Consider the following 6,369-nt stretch of genomic DNA (forward strand, 5'->3'; position numbering starts at 1 on the left):
GAGCAAACACTACATAGTGTATCTGTCATCCTGTGTAGTAAATCTATGCAGTTAGATCTATGATCTAATTATTTTTTAATCTTGCGTTGCAGGAAATGTGAGCTTTCCACATTGGTTTACGGTGAGAATTTTTTTTGTGTAGAAATAGTGATATACTCATTTCTGGACTCAAAAAATTGTTCTCTATAGATGTAGGGAAGAAAATGCTTTCCCCTTCTGCTCGCAGAAGCAGTTTGGCAAAAACATGCAATTGCATGAAGCAAGATATAAGAAATAAGCCCTACCTGCTGCAGCTGCCTGGAGAGGAGGAAGGCTAACAGCAGTACACCAGGTGTCCTAGGAAGGTTTTTGCAAATACCTGGGTATTTTTTTTTTTAATAAATCCATACCAGTTTTTACTGTCTGGATACAAGACTGGAACAGGATTTCAGCAGTAATTATTTTTAACTGTATCAGCAGTAGCATCCCATCCCTATCCAAGTTGGTCCTCCCTTTTAAACATCCCGTGGGGTGCATAGCACTGCTCCTGTGCTCAGAGCATCCCAAATCCCTGTGACAGGTCCCTGCCCTGTGTGTTTCGGGGCTGTGGTTTGCCTTACAGATGCGTGTAGGAGTGTTCCCTGGGAAGGTAAAGTCCCACCTGCTGGAGCTGCCCTTTCTCCTTTGCAGAGCGGGCAGTCTCTTTATTCTTTTGACCACGTTTTCTTAGTCACGGTCTTACACTTCCTTGGAATCACTCAGCAGGGGTTTACAAACACAGAGTTGAGAACATGTGTCCTTTGGTAAGCATCTATGTTTTAGTAAAATGAGTATTTTGCAACTCATGGTGCAGTTCCTGGCAGCTGAGTTCATCTGGTGGCTTGTAGCTACCAGAATAGCATCCTCCCACCCCTTCCCCACGCAGTGATACCTGCTGCTTCTGGTAAGGCTTGGCTGTTCTGTGGAGCCAGTTGTGCTCTGGTCCGGATGAAAGCAAGCTTTTCCCCTGCAGAGGTCGTGAAAGGAAACTGGGATCTTGTGTTGGTTGGAGGCAGTGGGCTGAGGTGCACCCTAAAATCCATTTTAAAGCTGTATCTAGAGTCTGGGGAAGTGTCGGCTCCTGTAGCCTTGCAGTGGGGAGAGCCTTTTGTCTGGGTGCTTCCTGCTGCTGAATCATTCAAACTGCTTGTCAGTCCAGAAAGAGCCCCTGGTCAGAAGTTCCCCAGCGTGTGTAATGTTGCCCTGTTACGTGGGAATGACAGATTGCTGTGGTATGTGATGTGCTTCTAAACCGCGGCTGAATCACTGCTGGATGTCCTGATGCTCTGCCAGCGTGTAATGCAGAAACTCATCGCAGAGGAGGGGGGAAAGTGTACCCTGAACTTCAGCAGAAATCCCACCAGTGGCAGGGAAGCATCCTCTGCCGCAGCGGCTGCAAAAGCAACATCTGCTGGAGTGGATGTGAAATGCTGTGCCCTTTGCTGACCTGCTTTCCTGTTGAGTAGGACAAATAAAGGACTTTAAAAGCATGTGGGGAAAAAGGAAACCAGGCGATGTTTGTCCTGTTGCACCACTGGTCTCTCCTCACTGTGTGCAGGTGGAGTTTCCTCTGGGTCAGTTTGTGCCTTTCCTGGCATGAGAGATGCCCCAGTGCCTGCACAACCCTGCAGCACCTCCCCGGTCCCCTGGGCACAAGGAGGGTCCCTGTGGGGGTGGCATAGCTTGAGGGAGCTGCTAAGCATCGGCACCAAGGGTTGATATCGTCAGGGGTTGTCGTGGTTTTAGTGTATTCAGAAAAACATTGTTAAAATCAATTTGTAAGGTGGCTTACAAGCACAAATTAACTTGAAACTGGGTCTTAAGAGCATCTGGGTCCAGCACAGCACTGAGCATGGAGAATGGAGACCAAAGGGAGAGCACAGGGCTGTGACTCTCCTGACACCCCTTGCACAAGCAGGGCAGCAGCTTTCAGCTCTCTGCTGAACCTCATGAATTCCCGAAAATGGTATTTTCTGTAATAACTCTGTAATTTGAGTTCAAGTAAGTTGGGTTTTTTTTGTTCACATTTCAGTTCCAGCAAATCAATCGCATGAAAGGCAGGTACTCCTGCCACACACAGAGCTGTTTTCAGAACCAAGAGAAGCTGACCCTTTCTTTTTGCTGCTTCAATATGATGGGTATGGCTCCTAGACACCCAAGAGAGCCCCATCTCTAGCACCTGGCCTTCGCTTGATCACCTTGGTCCTAGACATCCATACCTTCAAGATCACCTTAGGGGAGTCAGCAAAACTTGTAGCCTGTTGGGAAGGAGCTATTGGTACATCGCTACTGACAGTCTCTGTCCACCATTCCCACCATTAAAAACTGAAGAGTTGTGTCTCAGTCATGCTCAGCCCCTGTACAGGTGTAATTAACAGAGACCCAGTTATTAATTCAATTGCCCAGCCATGATAGTTGCCTTGCACCTCGGCATCCCTGAATGTTAAGGGCTGATGACCTGAAAGCTTCTGAAATTCTGTTAGTAGTTAGGAGACTTTCAATCATGTCCTAGCAAATGGTGAGCAAAACGATTCCCCCATGGCTTGAAAAGTACAGAAGCGTTTTTCAACCAAATTCTGAATTATTTTCTCAACTACGCTGTTCATGATGGACAATCTCACTCTACCGAGGTGGACTGCTTTAGTGCTTGGCACTGCTGACTGCACAGCCAGTTTTGTGATGCTCTTCCCTCATCTCTGCAGCAGCTGCTCGGTTTTCTTGCTAGGAGGTTTCTAAAAACCAAATGATACTTCTAAGAAAGTTGATCAGCACTACATTAGAGTTGAATTTTGGGTTTACTCCAGTCTCACGGTGCCTCATCCCTGGCATGCGGCGGTGGAGGGCAGGCAGGAGCCACTCCACCAGTGCACGCTGATCCCTCTTGCAGCGCATCGTGGCACACAAAGTCACCTCTGTGACTTGGTCAGAAGGAAAAAAATAAGTCCTTTTGTAGAGGAAATAAATTCAATTTGTAGTTAATTTGTAAGAGAGGGTTTATGTGGGGCTTTTTGGGGTGGGGGGGGGGGGGGGAGCGGAGAGGATGGGTACTGCCTCTCTGGCAGTCTCGTCTGCAGTCTGAGCTGCATCCCTGCACAGTTGATGAGCAGCTGCATCCCATCTTGCTGCCGAAACCAAGTTGGGACTGGCAGGGATAGGGCAAAGCTCTGCCAAGATTTCTCCCGCGTGACAAAAAATATCCTTAAGGATTCAGGGAAAATGGGCAGGTCAGAGAGACAAGGCAGATTCCTCCTAAGCCCGGTAGCTGGGCTTTATCTGCCAGATTAATGCAACCCCTGGGGAGCATGGCGAGTGGGTGGTCTGGCCAATTTTCCTCCCATTGCACAGCCCATTTATCCACCCCTGGGGTGCACACCCGCAGCTATAACCCTGCTGTATTGGGCTGCAAAGAGCAGGCATGTGATTTTCTTGTCTGCTGGCAGAAAAGCCAGGCTCTTCGCCTGCCTGGGTTTGACCAAGAGATCTGGTCAGACCACAGCCAGATGTTACGTTTTTCCACCGATGCTTTCGCATCCCCTCGAGCCATGGGGGATGCCTGTGCTTCTCTGATCCCTGGTGACAATGAGGGATGGCTCATGCAGGATGTTCCCCATGGAATCATCCCCATGTCCAGCTCACTGCCAGCCCTGCCAAGCACACCACAACTTCTGGAGCCCCTCTACTGATGGAAATGTGATGGTTTCACCATTTCCTTCCCTCTGGCTCGAGCGGCACCCACCATCCCCATACTGTCCCTTTCTCTGTCCCATTCCCAACACCCTCTGGGGATGGATGCTCTAGCTGCAGGATCCAAGGAGGGATCCCAACATGGATGCCCCAGCCAGGCCCCCCCCCCCCCCCCCCAAAAGCATCTGTTAAAAGGAGCCCAAACAGTGCCCTGACTGCAGGTGCCAGTAAGCCCAGTCCATCAGAAAAGAATGATGAAACCTGATGGATCTCAACCTGCCCGCTGCGAGACAGGCTTACCAAAGGCTCGGGATAAAAGAGAGTTGTGGGCCAACCCATTTATCCCGAGCTTGGAGGGGACTTGGGAATCCCTCAGGCCAGCCCCAGTGCCAGGGTGGATGTGGTGGTCCCAGCTGTTTGTCCTACCTCCTCCCAAAACCTCCAGCCAAGGAATGGCACCCCGTCCTTCTGTTCCCACGTCTGATCCACCAAACACTCTTTTTTTTTTTTTCTAATTTCTCCTCCCTTTTCAAAGCAGCCCTTCACACACACAAGCCTGTTATCTTGTCCTCCTCCAGACTAAACAAACCCTCCCTCAACCTTGCCTTGCTCTCACGTTTTTTTGCTCTTTTTATCAGTTTCGCTGCCACCTCCCAGACTCATTCTTGTTTCAGAGAAGAATGATCTCGCTGAACACCCCACCTGCAAGGCTGCCCTTAGAAGATGACCTGCCTTTCCTGCTGGGTCCTGCACCACCTTTGGGACCATTTGCCCTGAGCTTTGCCTGTGTGGTTGCTGCCTCGCCAGCTATTTTATATCGGTGCTCTTAAATCTTCCTCCCCAAAGCACATACCTCCCTTGACCCTCTCATCTGGACCAAGACCGATCCACCAAAACTCTGGGAAAGAGACTACCAGCTCCATAGGGTTGGGAAAACATCTCAAGAAGGTTGTTGAGTTCCTTCTGCAAAGACAAAAATCAGGGGCAGGAGGGATGAGATCATGCAGGTAATTGCAGGAGACTTCCTACGTTACATCCAGCTCCTGCAGAAGACCAAATGACGAGTCGTAAATGAGTATTGCAACCTGTGGGCACTAATTACTCAAGAAACCTTGGGTTCCTCTTGCTGCTTCCCAGTGGCAATGATCTCACATGTTGAAATGGCAGTTCCCTGCCCCGTTACTGTCAATAGCTCATCACTGAGGATGAATTAATGACCTGAATGAGGGTAATGCTTTTTTAAAAGGACATTAACAACACGTTTCAGCCTAAAAGCACCCCAAAAAGGTGCTTGGGATGGAAGAGCCCCCAGCCCCACTGCTAAACAGCAGCCCAGCAGGAGCTGCGCTGAAAGCGAAGACGAAGAAATTGGAGGAGAAAGGATTCTTTTTGCTTTGCATCATCGCAGTCCAACCACATCTATTTTTGCTACACGCGTGGCATCAAGCACCCGTCACTGCTATTCCTACTCCATCCAGCACCTCTGCGTGACAGGGGAAGAGTGGCAGCGGGATGGAGCGCGGCAGAAGGGAGCGTCGCGTTTAACTGTCCTGCCACGCCGCTGAAAATCTGGGGAATTCGATTACCACCCTTCATCTCCCCGCCTCCCCCACCCCGCCCCCCGAGTAAAGGATGACCGGCCCTCAGGCCCAACACTCTGCTCCAAGGACACTTGTCCCCTCCTGTCATCCAGTATTACTTCTGCACCTTATTTTAGTCTCTGGTCACGGCTCGGATACGCTTCCATAAAGATTTGGCTTTGTAATCTCAAGAGAGAGCAAAAGTCATTTAACCTGCAACAACATCCAGCCTTCACCGGCCAAGGCAGGTCATGACACTAACTCCTGGTCAGTTGAGGACATCATTCAGCAGAGCCCCCGAGAGCTACGTACCCCAAAAGCTACCGCGGCCGTCTACCACCAGGCTGAGAACACACAAAACTCAGTGCCAGGATGTCAGAGCACCGGCCTGTCATATCTTGAAGCCTTTTGGATGACGGGCTCGCACGTAGCGATGGCTGGTCGGACCTTGGTTAGGGTGGGTTTGCGCACTCGCACTTTCCAAGAAAGCGCATTTAATACAGGCTTTTATTTATTTACTTATTTTTTACCTTGGTTCCTGAGCGAGACAGTTTCCCCTCTCCCTGAAGGAACTCCTCAGGCAGTTTCGAGCAAGGACAGAGCAGGATCTGCCAGTGGGAGACCGGAGCCAGGCAATCTGTCGGAGATAGTGTGCAGTGGGTTTAAGGGCAGAGGTGTTGGGGTGCGCAGGCAGGGAGCGCACTGCAGGCAGGGTGGCCGCGGGCAGGGCCGGTCCTCCTGACCCACCATGAATAAATCACCTGAAACTGCCGGGACCCGGCTCCGGGGGTCTGCAGGCCCCCGCTGGAAGCCGCTTCTGCCCGGGCTAGGAAAAGCCCCCGGAGAGGAGAGCTGCCTCCGGCCGCCGGTCCCCCCCCACCCCCCGAGGCGGGGGACAAGCCGGCCCGGCCCCACGGCGGGGGGTCTTGCGGCTCCACCTGCTCCCGAGCCCCGCGACCCGACGGGGCGGCCCCGGGCCGGGCGCCCCGTCCCGGCGGGCGGGCGGGGGCGGCGGCGGGCTGGGCTCGGCGCGGCGCGGCTCCGCCCGCTGCCCGCCGCTGTTGCAGGCTCCTGCGGGGCTGGGGCT

The sequence above is a fragment of the Pelecanus crispus genome, chromosome 9 (assembly GCF_030463565.1).
Source record: "Pelecanus crispus isolate bPelCri1 chromosome 9, bPelCri1.pri, whole genome shotgun sequence".
In the NCBI taxonomy this organism is placed as follows: Eukaryota; Metazoa; Chordata; class Aves; order Pelecaniformes; family Pelecanidae; genus Pelecanus; species Pelecanus crispus.